Source organism: Myotis lucifugus, unplaced genomic scaffold, assembly GCF_000147115.1.
Source record: "Myotis lucifugus unplaced genomic scaffold, Myoluc2.0 scaffold_1, whole genome shotgun sequence".
Classification (NCBI taxonomy): domain Eukaryota; kingdom Metazoa; phylum Chordata; class Mammalia; order Chiroptera; family Vespertilionidae; genus Myotis; species Myotis lucifugus.
This window is the reverse complement of record NW_005871049.1, coordinates 11317128-11335227: the sequence shown is the minus strand read 5'-3', so window position 1 is coordinate 11335227 and position 18100 is coordinate 11317128. Positions and strand designations below refer to the sequence as shown.

General features: G+C 38.4%; 1 protein-coding gene across 4 annotated transcripts in view; it reads left to right on the top strand.

Moving 5' to 3' along the window:
• SLC7A11 (solute carrier family 7 member 11) overlaps window positions 1-18100 on the top strand; it is a 236984-nt gene that overhangs the window by 97417 nt on the left and 121467 nt on the right. The window lies entirely within an intron of this gene.

Here is an 18100-nt window from a genome sequence, read left to right as displayed (position 1 = left end):
CTGTGTATTCTGCCATATCATTCTATACTTGTGAGTCCTACATTTTTAATAGTATTACTGAACTTGAGAATAAGCAGGTGTGTGTGTGTGTGTGTGTGTGTGTGTGTGTGTGTGTGTGTGTGGTGTCCACTGTTAAAGGAACCAAGTTTCAGACATGGATAGGTTTGGAAGCAGATAGCACCAAGATCAGGCAGGGGTCTGGAATCGCAGCAATTGTGAAAAAGGCTTTGGCTTTTCTAGTGTTTTAGAATTTGTGATTCAAGCCATATATCTAGGTCCCTAAGAGAAACAGGGATGAGGCACTTAATATTTTTATTATATAAGTACATGACATGATGTCTGATGTAAAATAGTCTCAATAAGATGGTCGAATGAATGGATTAATCCAGTACCAATTGACTTTCTTGAAGCAACTTTTGTTCATAGACAACTATTAGTGTATGGCAGCTACTTTCAACCTTTTTCATCTCATGCCACACATAAATTACTAAAATTCTGAGGCACACCAAAAATATATTTTTGCCGATTTGAAAAAAAAATAAGGTATAATTTTGATTCATTTATACTGGGCAGCTATTGTGATGGCTGCCGTCATTTTTTAAATTTGAAAATCGAAGGGAAAAGTGGTCAGTGCCCCTGTCTAAATAGTCAGGTACGTATTGCACGTTTTAAAACTTCTTGCGACACACCTGATGAAAATCACTGGTATATGGAAGGTTAATGCAGCCCAATTTTTGACTTGCTTTGATTTTGCAATGACCACGTAAATTTAGATCAATGGCAGTTCAGATGGACATACTCTTGGAAGCTAAAAGATAAGCCAGCTTCCTCTTAACCTTTGGAAGTCTATAGTGTTGATTTATGTTAGATTTATCACTATACTCAAATCTCTGAAGTAACTAGCTTTACAAAAATCTGTAGCACATCTTTTCAACTACAGAATAAACCTTGTATGTCGAAAAGGAGTTTGCAGACACCATTAGGTTGAAAAAAACACAAAAGGTAGATGACATGAAAACATTGACTTTTTTGACTCATTGTGATAAAGGCAATTCTAGAAGTGCAGCTCGGTTTTGATCCCAGCAAACCAGTCCTGAGGCCTGATGGAAGTGTTGAAATTGTCTTACCTGGAAACTGGTTTCGATTCAGTGTTAGGGAACTATATAAAAAAGTCTTCATTAAGTTAGCTTTCATTCTGTTTATGCCTTTGTCATTTCCTTCGGTGTTTAAGTGGAAATAACACACAAGAAATCATTGTTGACAGGCCTAGAATTTATCTTCTATTATTTATGGTGATAGTCCTTTCTCCACCCACCATTATACTTAACAAGTCAAATATCAGTTAAAGGGGGTGTTTAAGACCCTGTAATTCACAGCACGTTATCTGTTTTGACTACATTTAATGGCCGGCACTTACTCCAAATGAGTTAAAGCATATCATTGTGCAAGCATTTATTTTTACTACTTTACTGCCTTGTTAACATTTTTCCTATTCCTCTTCTGCTTTTCTGTTTCCTTGTAAGTTTTAATCATAGGATATAATCCTATCTAATAAAAGAGTAATATGCAAATTAACCATCACTCCGACACAAAGGTGGCGGCACCCATAGCCACAAGATGGTGGTGCCCAGTCCTCTCAGCCCTGCTGGAGTCCTCCAGTCTCGGGGGGTGGTGGCTAAGAACAGGGCCTGCTTGGCCATTGCCCGTGGCGACCTGGGAGTGGCCAAGCGGGCCCCGCAGACAGCAGAGAACCATGGGGAGCAGGCCTAAGCTGTCAGTAGGACATCCCCTAAGGGCTCCGGGATTGGAGAGGGTGCAGGTTGGGCTGAGGGACCCCCCTCTCATGCCCCCCCCCCCCCCCCCCCGTGCACGAATTTTGTGCACCGGGTGTCTAGTTAGCTAATAAATAGGATTAGGTACTGCATGAACCAGGTTGACAAGTGCAGGAAATTACCACACTGACAAATGGATAAGTGCACATATGTACATCAAACACCTTGGTCCCACATTTTCCCACATGTCTATAACTACATGAGACTTTTCCCCTTCAATTCCACCAAATTTGGGTTTCCCACTTATACAGAATGGCATTACCATTTACTTATATTTTTGCTCAAGTACGAAAATTGGCTTTCATGGTTGAATCAGTCAAGATTTTGACTTTTTCAAATCTTATTGTATTTAATAGCTTTTGATTTTTGAATAAGAAGGGAAATAGATATTTGGACATAATAAAATATCGGCTTTAAGACAATTTTCTTAAATTGTTTTCTAAAGATCTCTGACGAGAGCTTCTTGGACATCTATATTAAATGTAGAATGAAACTCAGTTTACACACTAGAACTAGCTTTCATGTAAATACATGGAAATGTTTGTAAAGTTAGGTCACCCATACAGTTAGGTCACCCATATTAAGAGAGCATTTGGTCAGTTATCTCTATAAGAGCCAGAGAAAATTATGTTCATAATTATAATTATTAGTATGAGCTCTGTATAATTTACTGGAATATGTATCAAGGGAGATTAAGAGAAAAAAACATAATATCTGCATATGAAGAGCTATAATCTAATGCAAAAGATAATACAAAAAGAGATTTTAAATAAGTAAAATTTAGTCATATAAGGCTTATAAAATTATATACTCAAGCCTTGAGTATCAAGATTAAGATTTTTTTTTAAATAGTAAGTTTTATTTATTTATTTATTTATTTATTTATTTTTAATATATTTTATTGATTTTTTACAGAGAGGAAGGGAGAGGTATAGAGAGTTAGAAACATTGATGAGAGAGAAACATCGATCAGCTGCCTCCTGCACACCCCCCACTGGGGATGTGCCTGCAACCAAGGTACATGCCCTTGACCGAATCAAACCCGGGACCTTTCAGTCTGCAGGCCAACACTCTATCCACTGAGCCAAACTGGTTAGGGCAAGATTAAGATATTTTAATAGTATCCCTGACAATGGCAAATGATAGTACACAACCTAATAAGTAAATAGTAACACCCAATAAATAAATCAAAAGGACAGAACATAACCATTAAAAATGTTGCTTTCCCAAAAGGTTTAAAACATGAAAAATGCTCACTATTATGTTGAGTAAAAGTAACCTATGGATCAGAGTTGAATTCATAGTGAGAAAATTGAGTCTATACAGCTTCCAGAAATTTACTGTCACTCTTATGTAAAACCCAGAATCTCTTCTGCTGCTCAGTTCTTCCAGCTGTGTTTTGCTCTACCCCTTCTGATTGGTGTCATCTATTGCATCCCCCATCAGTTTGTGAAAGCTTTGACATCCAACTTATATCCATCAGAATAGGTTAGTCTTCACTGCAGTAATAGATAAAAATCTTATCTACACTAATAAAAGAGAAACATGCAAATTGGTATCACTCCACTACACCCACCAGCCAATCAGATGAGTATGCAAATTAACCCAACAAAGATGGCGGTTAATTTGCATATGCAGGTGCTGAGTGAAGACTGAAGACAACGTAGAAGGAAGCCAAGCGCTGCAGAAGGGAGTGAAGCTGCGGAGAAGCAAGCAGGGCGGCGGAGGCAGGAGCAAAGCCTGCCTCAGCGGGTTTCGCTCCCTTCTCTGCTTCACTCCAGCCGCAGGAAGCCCTATTCTTGCAGGAATCTTCCTGCAACGGGCCTCTAGTTAACTTATAAGGATACATATCTTTCTCTGCTAATATCCTTCTCTGCTTAGCTCTGGCTCTACTCCTTGTTGTATTTCCTCTAGAACTAAAGGTGATGGTGTTCTCTCTCTTTCTCTCTCTCTCTCTCTCTCTCTCTCTCTCTCTCTCTGGAACTTTGTCACTACAGAGAGCACGGAGACATGGTAAACCACACATAGGCTATTAAAGCCTCTACATCCCATCTACGCACACCATTCCATGCACATATAATTGGCCAAAGCAAGTCCAACTCACCAGTGTGGGAATGTGGAAGCATTCCTCCAAGAGGAACACTAAACAAAGGGAAGTACTAATATTTGATCTCGTACTAAACAGTGACCCCCCCACCTCTTGTTTCTCTTATTAAATGTTTTTCACCACGATGCCACTTTGATTATCCATATTCAGGTCACATCTTATATGATGGTTTTTGCCTCTTAAAGGAGCTCAAACACTGTTTCCCTGCACAGCTTCTTGTCTCCTGATTCAAAAAGAGAGAGAAACACTTCACTTAACGGTCCTCTAGTACATGTGTCACTCAAAGCCAAAGATGCACATAATAATTCACCTGAAAAAGGTAAGGAGCTTTCTTTGTGTTGAGTGATCTGGTCCTGAGGTGGCCTGAAGCATCCTCTTTCTTATATATGGTTGTAACTTTATTTATCCTCTCACTCCCTTTCAGATCCTTTCCCACATAACCAGATAGGATGGGCGAGTGCAATGGGGACCAATTACCTCTTAATAAAAATTGAAATAAATATTTTTGGTCTCTTAAATATCTTAGTTATTCTTCTTTCTGCTTTTTTTTTTTTAAATGGCGGCCTTTCCTTACATTAAATATGCAAAAATATATTGACCATTATTTAGGCTTTGGTCTACCAGTATAAAGGAATTTCCTATTTAACACTTTAGCTCAAGAATTTTTAGACAAACAAATCACAGTAGGTTTTCTCTAAAATTTAGTGACTATCTCTGGCTTGTGGGATAATATATGTTATTATTTCTCTTCTTATTATAGCTTTCCAGGTTTTCTAACTTTTTATTTTATAAAAAGCACTTCATTACTTTTACATTTAGAAAAATATATAATAAAATTATTTCAAAAACAACATAAAAAAGGAGTACTACTAGGGGAGATTGGCACCAGGGAAATAATTTGAGTATAATATTTTGTTCATTTTTATAGTTTTCCTAGTACCAAGTGTTGAAAAATGTTAGTGTGACCTTATGGTGATAGTCCTAGGGTCACACAAACATTCAAATCTACATTAGACAAATCAGCCCTCATTTTGTGTTTCTGTGTGAAGCTGAAAAGAGAAGGTAAGACATGAGGAAAATGCACTGCAGGATTTTCTAGGGCTTTAGAACCACACTCCAATAATCGAACCCTTGTGAGTTATTCAGAATCAAAAAGATGGAGAGCATTTTAGATGGAGTTTCTCCATCTATTCCATTTAGGCTCTAAGAGCTTAGAAGTAAAGTAGACCACATGTTCTATCCCCCTACTTCCTATTGAGGAACAAATATGTTTAAGAATTTACAATTCAGAGCACATCCACAAATAGGCAGGAGAGATGGAGGAACAGATATCAGCTGCTTGTTTGAACATTTTCTTAGGCAAAGAAAAGCTTTTTGTTTTGGGTTTTATTTACCCAATAGAGGTAAGATAGGGGGGAAATGGAGTCAATAGAGTCAAAGACCCAAAGAGAGACACTTAGGGAGGAGAGAGTTGGGATGGGGAAGGGAGGGAGGAACAAAGAGAAACTTTAATTTTCTAAAGGGGTTTAGGTCATGGGCCATTAGTCCATGATCCTAAGAAGAAAAGGTCTAGGAAAGGTACACCCACACGCATTCACTAATAAATAAAGTAGCCTACATTCTGAGCATTTTGTAGCAACACTCTTTCTCATTGTTGAAGAAAAGTGAAGCTTGTTTGTAGCACTCTGTAGTCAACACTTGAGACAATTGCAGAAGCTAGTTACTGTCTGTGGAAATAGAGAGATGGATGCTAGAATGGATGAATCTTCTAATATTTCAAATGAATTGGAGCTAGATTAGGGTATTTATTTTTAGAGATACAATCTTTGGCCTTTATTCATCACTATATTAAGTCTTTGTTTCAACCATGTAGAATAGTTATCATCAAATTATCCTGAATAAATGTTATGAACATTAACAAATTCTAACATGTAACAGATCTTCTAAGAAACCTATATCAAAATTATCAAATTAATAGTCACAAAATGGACAAAGCTAATACTTCAAACTTACAGTCCTCTGTTCTTTGTCGTGTTGACTGCTTTATTCACTATCATTTGCTTTATTATACAAAGTAGAGGCCCTGTGCACAACATTCATGCACTGGAGGGGGAGTCCCTCAGCCTGGCCTGTGCTCTCTTGCAGTCCGTTCCCTGCGGGCCTAAGCCGGCAGGTGGACATCCCCCAAGGGTTCCTTAGCACTGCCGCAGAGGCAGGAGAGGCTCCTGCTATTGCTGCTGTGCTTGCCAGCCGTGAGCCCAGCTTCTGGCAGAGTAGCGCTCCCTCGTGGGAGCTCACTGACCACCAGAGGTAAGCGCCTGCATTGAGTGCCTTCCCCTGGTGGTCAGTGCGTGTCATAGCAACCAGTCGTTCCACTGTTTGGTTGATTTGCATATTAGGGTTTTATCATTATTATACAAATAGCTTTCAGGGCTGTCATGGTTTACTGGAACATTGCATTTATGTCATCGTGGTTTCCTGGCTGTTATAAAACTTCCTTTGGAAAACACTTCAGAAGATATTTGTGACTTAAAAATAGAATTCAGATCAAATTATGAAAATTAAAACAATCCTTAAGTCAAATCTGGCCATGGAAGAAGTGAGTGAAATTCAGCATAAAAAGAAAAGTTAAAACAATCTCTAAGAGTTTAAAAGAAAAGAAAAAGCATTCGCATATAAAAAGAGAATTCTCTACCACCTTAATCCATTATTAAAGGTGACCATTCATCCTTAGTAATCAGATCAATTTGCACTGAAATTTAGTTCTATATGTGTGAATTGGAAGTGATCTTATTAGTGTTCTACTACATCAGGTTAGATAAAATCCCCAATCCATTTCAGTTAAGTTTCTATTGATCCACTTAAGAGATCAATTTGGACTTGTTCGATTCTTTTGTCAAGGGATTTCATCTGGCTTGAGTTAACGTTATGAAATAAATGTGATTTAGAAATGTAATATGGAATAAGAAAAGAGTCCAGATGAATGTTGACAATTACTCGAAGTCAAGTTTTTGCATTTGAGCATTTCATAGGGCATTGCCATGTAGAAATGGACTAGAAAAACAATAGGACAAAGGAGTCATTGTGCCTTAGCAGTCATACCTTCCTCATCTCCACTAGTGATTATGCTTCCTGCGTAATTTACCGATTGATATCTATTTGTCATTAAAAATATCATTTTAGTTTTATTCTAAAATATGTTTTACTTCTACTTATACTGACTTTATTAACTAAATATTTCCCTCGTACCTATTTTTCAGTTTTCTATTATTTGAAGCCTTTCATCCTAGTTTTTCTTAGAAGAGAAAGAATGGATTTTGAAATGTGTGGAGATCTGGGGACACTTACCAAAGTTCCACCTGATAACCATTTTTCTGTCTCCTCCTTCCCTTCAGGAACAGTTTTAGAAGTGGTCCTAGAAAGAGAATGGCCCAGAAATATTCCTTTTTCCTACCTAATTCTCTTCTCTTATTCCTAGAATAGGTGAGGAACTCCTTTAGCAGGAAGTGGTCTTTAAGAACTTGTCTTCACCTGGTAAAGAATAGGTATGTAGATATATGGTGATTCTGCATGTATTACAGTGTCAGGAAAGTTCAAAGTAAGCTGGGGACAAAGAGGTTTGAAGTAGAGAGTGAACACAATGCAAAAGAGTCAGAGATTATTATTGGTGGTCAATATGTTATGTAATGCCATCGGACCCATCAGTTTTTAGGAGAAAGAGCCACTCTAAGTTCCATGGGAATAAAGGATGTACTAGAATTTGTGGAAGTAATTAGACTATAGACAAATGTAAAGGCTTGCTGAGGAAGTATTGTGTGGAAGGGGGATGTTGGAGGACTAGAGAAATAGTTGGGAAAAATCATGAAAGTTCGGGTGCCAGCAGACAAATTGGATCTTGTAGGAAATCCAAGAAACTAAGCCCTCCTGATAACCAAAGTGGGACCAGATGTGGGGGTGCACACTCTCCCTTGGGTTCTAACAGCATAAAAAAGAAAAGGAAAGATGATATAGGAAGATAAAGCCCTAGGTAAGAAGTGAAATAAGATGCCCATTTTTAACCATATTTTTATTTCAATTATTATTCATTATCAAAGGTAAATTTTAAAGAGCTCTATTATGACAATTCTTATGTTTGTTGGTTTACTAGATGAAAGGCAATAAGCTAGTTAGAAAAATTTGGGGCCCTGGCTAGGTAGCTCAGTTGGTTAGAGCATCATTCTGATACACCAAGATTATGGGTTTGATACCTGGTCAGGACACACATAAGAATCAACCAGTGGAGGCATACATAAGTGGAACAATAAATTGTTTTTTCTCTCTCTCTAAAATCAATAACAATTTTTAAAAAATTTCACCCTGACATACATGGAATATATTTTGGGTTCAACTTGCTTCATATTAAGGATGAGTAAATTGAGATCTAGTAAGTTTAAAAGATCTATTCAGAATAATACAATTAGTTGTTCTGTCAGCCAACTCTGACTTCAGTGATTTTTCCGCTGTACCATATTCCTCTTTGAAGAGACATTTTGACTTAAGTTTCTGGCCACGTCTCACACTCTAAAACTCTCTGATCCCGTTATTGACATTTACCTTAGCAAATCCACTTTTCAGGGCTCAATCCTGAGAGTCAGGATGGTCTCTGGCTTCCCTAGAAACCTCGCTGAAAGAGGTGGGTGACGGAATAGAATTTACTGTCTCTTTACAACATAAGAATATTCATCTTTAACCAATTTCACCCAGAAATTCTGACAACCTCTTACATGTCAAGTTGACAATTTGAATAGGTACAAAACGAACCAGAGATGACCCCTCTGCTTTGGCATGGCCTAAGTGTCAGGTAGTTCTACTGACCCATTCTGTTTTCTTGTGTCACATTCAACTGCCTCCACGTTGGCTTTTCAGATGCCTGCTAGCCCTCCAGTGTGGCTCGGTTGGTGCAGCATCCCATCATGTACCAAGGTTGTGGGTCTGATCCCAGGTTGAGGCACATAAGGGAGGCAACCCATCAGTGTTTTTTTCTCTCTCTCCACCTTTCTGTCTCAAAAAAAAAAATTTAAAATGCCCGTTAGAGTGGATAGATTAAACATTTAGCTCAAATGTATTCTAAGAGAAAGGAAAAACAAAGGGTGGGAAAGGGACTTAAAGTGATTTTTTTTCTCCCCCAAAGATACATAAAGGTAGGAAAAACCTTAAAGTAAATGCAGGTTATGTTTTGGCATAAGACAACTTGAAGTCTTTGAAAACTGGAACACACTATGAATCAAAGTCTATCCTAAAATGTTTACAACTTAAAGTCAAGCTGTGCTGGTGCAGGAATAATGAAATTGGAATGCCTGGGTTTCTCTACCATCTCATATCTGGTTTGTCTTCCATTCTCAGGAGATTTCTAGGATTACCTGGACAAAGTACAGCCAAATTTAGTTGTGCTTGTTGGTTTCTCACTGGTGCTGTTTATGACACGTAAAGTAGTCAGTTGCTGGTGCCGTTGGTTAACAGTCATGGTAACACGGGAGTTTAATCAATCTTCAGAGCAACGTATTGTTTGTGCCGTTTGTAGCCAATGTCGCAATAAAGAACTTTTTTTCATACATTTAAAATTCACAAACATCGCCTCCTTTCACCTTTAGGGCAGTGGCCTATTTATTTTCGGATTTCTGGAAGTGGTTGGTATTAATGAATTATTGTCAGCTTTTTGATAAGCTACTAAAGATGAAATCCACTTTTCAGGAGAATGGTGGCTATTCTGCCATCCTGTTTCTTATGCCAAGAGAGGGTTGAGAGCAAAAATTAGATGTGGGCAAATGAAAATATAACGAATGGCAGTGATGCCACACCAGTTTTGGGGTGCAGTTATTGGGAGGATGAGTGAGCGTGAAAGGGTGGTGGACGTATGCTGAGCACATGGAGACATTTCTGCTCTCGATGGCCGTGTTTGGGCTTGGCCTGATTTCTCCTGCTTCCTTCTGCCGAACGCTCCCCACAACAGTTAGGTGCTCAATGACTTTTTAAAAAGTCAGAGAAGGAATTTGAATTTGAAGCAAAGACTTTAAAAGAAAAGGTTTGATGTACATAGGCTTGGGTGGAGCATTAGGAAACGGTCACCCCACCTGGTCACACCCACGCTCCAGCCTTGAATCTTGTCTCAGCTTCTTGCCTTTCCCCACCATCTCCTTAGCTCCCACTCAACAGTTCTAACCAGCTACACAAGCTTAACAATTAGCATCCAAATGAACATAAGCCAAAGTTTTAAAGCTCCACATAATGGAAAAGAAAAGGAGGACATCAAAGTGGCCCATGGCCACTCACCCACATGATTCATGGACTTTTCATAGAATCTAGGGCACCAAATGGATGCGTTGAATGAGATGATTCCCTGCATAAGAAGACTGAAGCAGCAATCCTTTGTGCATCTATGGGAACAAAATAGTCCCAAGAATATGTTTACTGAGGGAAATTGGCTCCCAGGGCCAGGAAGAATCTGTTTATTCAGCATTCCGTTATTTTTCTGACCAGTCATAATTATTTCCTATAAGTAACAATTAACAATATAAATATTCAGAAATAGAGGGAGCTCAGAGGGAGACTTAGAGAATGCAAAGGGGAGGGAATGCTCATGGAGCGAGGTGTGGGAGCAGGTGGAAAAGAATGGATGAGGAATTTAGGGGAGAGAAGTGAGAGGAAAGAACTGTAGCTAGTAGCCTCTGTTGAGTACACTCTGCTAATGCTATGTAAATATCTCCCCTAATCCTTCCACACCTGAGGAATTACATGTTGCTGTAAAAAATAATAAGTAATGTTCAGAAATAGTTCTCCAATCTTTATCCTAGGTACATGTGATATGTCATTACCTTCAGGCAAAAGTGAACCAGAACCAAAACGCTGGCCACTTACTGTGTCAAAAGTGGCTTTTGACACTTCCAGTATCTCCTTTTCTCTGACATTCTCTACCACGGCCCTCACTTTCTGCTTGTTTATGAGGACGGCTACCATACTTAATACAGCACCCCTTCTGCATAAAGGAGTTTAATTCTTACGTCTAATTGAGCAAAATAATGTCATGTCCCTTTTTTAAAGGATGTTTGGGGGAAAGGGAAATAAACTGGGGCTTCAGCAAGCACACGGAGAAGGAAACAATGTATTGCATTGGGGCGAGGAGTTTATTCAGCAGCACTGACATCTGAGTCTGCAGGTGACCTCGTCTGGACAGGTAGGCTAGTCCTGGCATTCACCAACAGAGGAGAGCAAGCAGAGTTTTGAAATATTTGTTCAAGTTTAATTCATTGCCCTGAAAAATTGGTTTCTTAAAGAAGTTTTTAATCTGAGTCTTATTGTATCCGGACTACATGAAGGGATATGGACCCCATTTTAGATAAATAGGCTCTGTAGGTTCTAAATGAGTGGAATATTGACCTCGACTCTTTCCCGCAGTGTGGTTAGGCAGCATGGTGGAGATGACTTATGAGGCGAATTTACCACATTAATTTAGGTGACATACTCTTCCCTTCACAAATAGCTTCGACATTCTCTGCTCACACAGCAAGTATCTTCTTTCGAGTCAGCAGTAATAGAACACATTTGCTCTCTTCCACACATTTAAATAACCAGTTCGCAAAAGCCTCATGGAGAGTTAGTTTACACATATTTAAAAAAAGGGTAGACTCTGTTTGTGAAACTTTGCGTTTAGCACTGGCCCTTCCTTCATTGCTTGTTTTAGTCAAAATATTATTTTTTGGAACATCTTAATTAGAAATGCAAATACACAAATAAAATTACTAAGAATATGAGGGCTGTTGAAACAAAAAGTTATGACAAAATTTCATTACACTTGCAAGGATTTCACTGTTAATCAGCTTCAAATTCTAAGTTTTCTTCTTATTTTAATAAAGGAATTACATATTTTAAAAGTACTGTCCTCAGGGTGGGTCTTTTGAATGCTGAGTGGCTAATAATATATCATATTTATGGTGTATATTCTTGATGATTTCTGTAGCCTTGGAAAGCAAGGTCCTTAATGAATGTAGCTATTGTATTTCCTATAGTCTTTCAGTTCTGTAAATATTATAAGATAGTTGAAAGCCAAAATTTCATACCTGTATACTTTATAAAGTAATTATAAACATGAATTATAAACATGAGGTAGGTGGGCAGATGAGTTTTGTTTACCTTACCCTTTAGAGGAGAAAATAAAAGATAGAGTGAATAAATAAATGGGTTCCCTCAATGTTAGGAGCCAATTAGAAGATCAATAGATTTTTCCTGAACCATCCAGCTAGTTTTGAAAATCTGTCCAAAATTGACAAAAATGTACCTAAAAGTGGCAATTTTAAAAATAATAATAGTATACTCCAATGTAACATATTTGACTTCAGAATATTGAAATGTAAATAAGACTAGGTCACCTTAATTTTGTGTTTATTATTTATACCCCACATTGTTAAAATAAAAAGTATTTAAAGGGCTTATTAAAAAAACCAACTTTATAAGGAAATTGGAAAATGGAAAAATAAGTAGGCCCTGGCCGGCTTGACTCAGTGGTTGGAGTGTTGGCCTGCGTACTGAGGGGTATTAGTAATACAAAAATGAGTTTGATCCGTGGCCCTGGTCAGGGCAAGTATGAGTACAGGAGGCAGCAGTTGATGTGTCTCTCGTATCAATGTTTCTCTCTCTCTCCCTCTTCCTCATTCCGTCCCTTCAACCCTCTCTAAAAAAATCAGTGGAAAAAATATTCTCAGGTGAGGATTAACAATAACAACAACAAAAGTAGGGAAAATAGGATAAATCTGGGGGTAATATTTAATCATAAAATACATTTTATAATGTCTAATAGACTTTACTGTAAATTGGCTAAATATTTTCTCTCAATCTTCCCAGCACCCAACACAGAGAACATTTAAGGAGTATTTTATTCCTGATATTGTAAGATTTTTCCTATGGATCCTACCTTTCATTTATATGAAATATATTTCTCAAGCACATATTTCCAAAATAATAAACTTAACAAAGGGATAATGTAGTGAGAAAGGATTATTAAATTAAGAAAGAACACTCAATTTTAATTAAAATGTAACTACATTAGTCTTGGTATCACACTTTTCAGTGGGATGAAATGGTTTCCTGGCTATGCTCAAAAAATTGAGGAGAAGATTAAAGTGGACATTCCTATATTTTCATGGTAATATATATTCAATATTCTCTCAACACCTCAAGATTAGAGTGAATATTTTTATTCTGACAAGTTAACAAATTGATTGACTAGGCCCAGGAGGAATGGTAAGTATATTTAACACAAGCTGAGCATATCTAGTTATCTCTATAAAACATATTGGAGGAATTCCAATGATACTGGCCAACTGGGAGACCATCCAGAGATATATTTGGACCTTTTTTTCCTTCTCCTTGTTCCATAGATCATGCACATATTTTTTTCTCATCTGCATGTTATTTAAAGCCATGTTAACAATATTTGTTGAGTAACAATTATGCATCAAGGTTTTATAATTGCTATAGTTGATATTAAGAAAGAGCAAGTCCATTACTTACAACGTACACAATAGAGTAAAGGTACAGATCAAAGACTGTATAACACAACCTATGTAAGGAAGGCCAGCAAGAAGTACCGACCACCTCTGATAGAGTGCAGAGGAGGGAAGGGTGACCTCTTGGAAAGGGATAGAGCAAGGTTTCATGGAAAAGGTGGTATTTAAGTGGAGGAGGATGCTCCTTGCAGAAAGAATGCCATGGGTATAAGTACTGAGGTGGCATTCAGTTCCATTCGCATACTTAGCCGTCTGTACACAGCAACCCAGAGAAGCAGCCACTATAGGAAGTCATTTCATCTCTCTCATTTACACAGCTTTCCATTGCATCTCAACTCCTCCACTTTGAAACATGACTCCTTCCCTATATCTGTCTTCCTGGTTCCATTACAGAATCCTCATTTCTGTAGCACTCACTTAAAATGACAACTTATTTGCATGACCTGCGTGACTTTGTCATAGGCAACTCTGAGCTATGCTCTGACTCAGATGACCCCCAGCTGCCTATTGATAACATGACAAGTAAACTGCTTCCTTCCTCTGCGCTCCCTCCCTTCCCATTGAGACAGCACCTAACACCTTGTACTCCAGATTAGTTGACTCCAGGGCCCTGAGTCTCTGCTTATAGGAGGCAGGATCAGATAATGGGAAAACACCGTAACACAGGAACTGCGAGTCATCTGGTTTACTAGGAATAGGAGATATTCATAGATTGGTGAGACAGACTGGAAAGATAATTTAGGCTCATATTGTGGAAGTCTCTGAACGACAGGAATCAAATGGGGGATTCTGTGTAGGGTTTACTGTTTGCATTCATTTCTCTCTCTAGATACTCAGTGTGTGTGTGTGTGTGTGTGTGTGTGTGTGTGTGTGTTTTCATGAAGAATTTTTATAAGGAAGAGGGTGGGGTCTAGCAGATTATCTTCATAGTGCCGTTCACAACTGCATGCACAAGAGAAAGGCTTTCTGGAGATGAGGGTGCTGATGCAGGTTGGGAATGTTTGTTAGAACACAGTGCTCTTCAGAATATCACATTCATAAAGGGCTCAAGCATCCTTGAGAGGGAAATGGATTGCTTGTAAAACAGAAAGTATTTTTGGTATTTTCCTGAAGAAACCCAAAACACTAAGTTGAAAAGACATACATCTATATTTTTTTGCAGCATTATTTATGATAGCTAAGACAAGGAAGCAACCCGAGTGCCCATCAAAGGATGAATGTCTAAAGAAGTGGTACATATATACAATGAAATACGATTCAGTCATAAAAAAGAATGAAATCTTGCCATCTGTAACAGCATGGAGGGACCTAGAGGGTACTGTATAGAGTGAAATAAGTCAGACAGAGAAAGACAAATGCCAGATGATTTCACAAATATGTGGAATCTAAAAAACAAAATAAACAAACAAAACAAACAAACTCAAAGGTACAGAAAACATTTTGATGGTTGCCAGATGGGAAGGGGGTTAGGGGATGAGTGAAAAAGGTGAAGGGATTTGGAAGTACAAATTGCTAGTTACAGAATAGTCATGGGGATGTAAACTACAGCATAGGGAATATCCTATATAATAAAAGGCTAATATGCAAATAGACCGAACAGTGGAACAACTGAACAACTGGTCGCTATGACGTGTGCTGACCACCAGGGGGTGCACACATGAAACATGGCAGGTGTCAGCTGTGATGGGATGGTGGAGCAGGTGAGCAGGGGCGCCAGATCAAGGCAGGGCACCGGTCACTGTCATCAGGGCAAGCCTCTGGTGGTTACTGAAAATTCTTTGCTCTCACACACCGCGGTCCCGCCTGGTGCTTGCACTTGCTGCCGGCACTGGCCCTGCTCACACCTGCTGCCGGTGCCTGGTGCCAGTCCTGATCGCCCCTCAGGGCTTCTCCACCTACCCCTGCTCCTGAGGGGCGATTGGGGCTGCTCACACCCGCTGACAGTGCCGGGCCCCAATCAGTGGGAGTGAGTGGTGGCAGCGGGAGCGGGGCTGCCAGCACACAGGAGACCGGGGACCGTGGCAGGAGGGGCCAGGCAGGGGCATAGAGGATGGGCCGAGACCCGCACCTGTGCCCACTGCAGCCTCACGGCCCACAGTTCCTTTCAAGGTGCACGAATTCGTGCACTGGGCCCCTAGTAGTCAATAATACTGTATCAGATGGGTACTAGATTTATCAGAGTGATCACTTCATATGTTATATAAATGACTTATCATGGGGTTGTACACCTGAAACTAATATAATATTGTATGTCAAGTATAATTTAAAAATAAAAATAATTTTAAAGAGAAAGTAGACAGCACCAATAAAAAGGGAAATATGCACTAACCCCGTGGAAGTCTTTAGTTTGAACTGGCAGAGACTGAATGGAAATGGAGACAAATCTCAAGAGTCTCATGCTCTGCTGACAGCAGAGCGGTGGTTCAGTTAGCTCCTAGCAGCGTGTTTAAGGGATATTGAAACCCTCCCAGGGAACAGTACACTTGGCAGCTCCCTCTTGGATCATCTTTGTCATGTGTCTTCTGTTTGGATGTATATTACACACCAGTTATTTTAAGGAATATTTTTAATCAGTTGCTGTGTTCACTATAGCCAGGACAGGCCAACACAATCATAGACTGATGTGAATGTTTTATTCAATGAACCAAAGAAATATCTGCCAGGGCTGTACTGAAAATAATCAAATAAGAACGGGTTTAGGTAGCCAATGGCACTGACAGCTTCTGAAGCTGAACACCAGCTTTCCCCCAACCCCCTTCCCCCCCCTTCACTGCAGTTTATGTGAGAGTCACTGAAGACAGAAACCTTTGGCATGATTATATTTTCTTGTGGAATGTAACTAATTTCACAGTGGAATAATTTTGACAAGAGTTCTTCGTTTCCATATGTTCATTTCATTTTCTAGAAAAGGGGTCCTTGCCCTGGCACATTGGAGTGCTGTTAAACACTCTAGGAAAACTGTTTGTTTTTTGTGCAATCATCAGTGGCAAAAAAAAAAAAAGGAAAGAAAGAATGAAAAAGGGAAAGTGAGTCAGGGTAAATTGCTCTAATGCAAGTGCATTCTAGCACGGAGACCTTAAAACCAAACAAAGTGAGGGGCATCCTGAACCAAGGGGAACATTATGGATGAACATGTGTGTGGAATCCCACACCTTCCTTCTGCCCCTTCTGCAAGTATATAAAACCTTTGTTTTACAGTCCTCCTGAGGAATCACAGTGCTTTCATTCCACTACAGAAACACTTGAGAAACAAACGCATGAGAATAGGTGGTTGACACTAGAAAATTAAATTTTCACTTTTTTTTTCCATAAAAAAAGATAGCCTGAAATTTGCATCTAGGATATGCAAGGAGGAAAATAAAGAATAAACAGATATAGTACTGATTGATGTTGGATTCATTGAAGGGCAGGTGTCTTATTTTCTTGACTTTATATTGATTTACTTCAAAGTTATCATTTTTGAATAGATTTTTTGAGGGACTAGGGCTCTTGGCCCCAAATCTTCAGTAGGTTCAAGGAGGTTTTATTCTGGCATTTAATTTATTTTCCAGATTGAAAAGAAACTTAGGCCCTTAAATGGTTATGTGAGCTTGCTTCATCCACTTCCACTCTTTACACATTGCACATACATACACAACATATTTTGAATTGTACCTCAAATAAAAACCGATCAGATGAATAATTTCTGCTTGTTATTGTTCAGTTAAGTGTCAATTGAATAGGAAAAGAAGTAGAGCCACAACAAAGCAGTGCTGTAAATGCTGTTGTATGCAGCTAGGACCATACTAATTTAACATCAATTTAAGCTCACAAGAAAAAATACAAACAAACCCAAATGATTCATTCACAGAAAATTTATTGGTGACATTTAAGTGCCTGGCATTGTGCTAATGTACAAAAGACATTGAAAGTTGAATAAGAAATGATATCTGCTCTTGAGATCCTCAAAGTCTAATATCAACAATGTTTGTTTCTTTATAATAGCAAATATAGAACCATGACATGAGGTCAATAATAAATTAATAGTTAACAGGCAGCTAGAAAATTAGGGTTACTATAAGCAGTCAAAACCAAATAGCACAAATTAGAAAAAATTGCAGCTCATATTAATAGAAAAAAATATCTAATTTCACTAAAATGTAAAGAGCATCTATCAATGAATATGATTACCCAATAGAAAAATGTGGAAACTATATAAACAAATAAATCAGTAAAGGAGATACACATAACCCTTAAAACTATAAAAAGATTCAATCATAATTATAATAAAAGAAGTACAAATTTATATTACACTGAAATAACATCTCTTACCTATTGAGATTGACAAAGACCTAAGTTTGATAATGCTGTGTTGTCAAGAATGTGCGACAAATAAGCACTTCACATATTGCTTGAGAAAGCATAAATTGCTACAACACATATGTGCAGGAAAATGTTGATGAAAATCTTATACTCTTTGATAGAACAATTCCCCAATTTATTCTGTAGGTATAATAGTACATGTTTGCAAAGTGACATATTACAAGGTTATTAATTGAATCATTGCTCAGAATGACAAAAGTTAAAATCAACTGCAAGTTCATCAATAGGGAACTGATTAAATACACTATTTTGTAATCCTA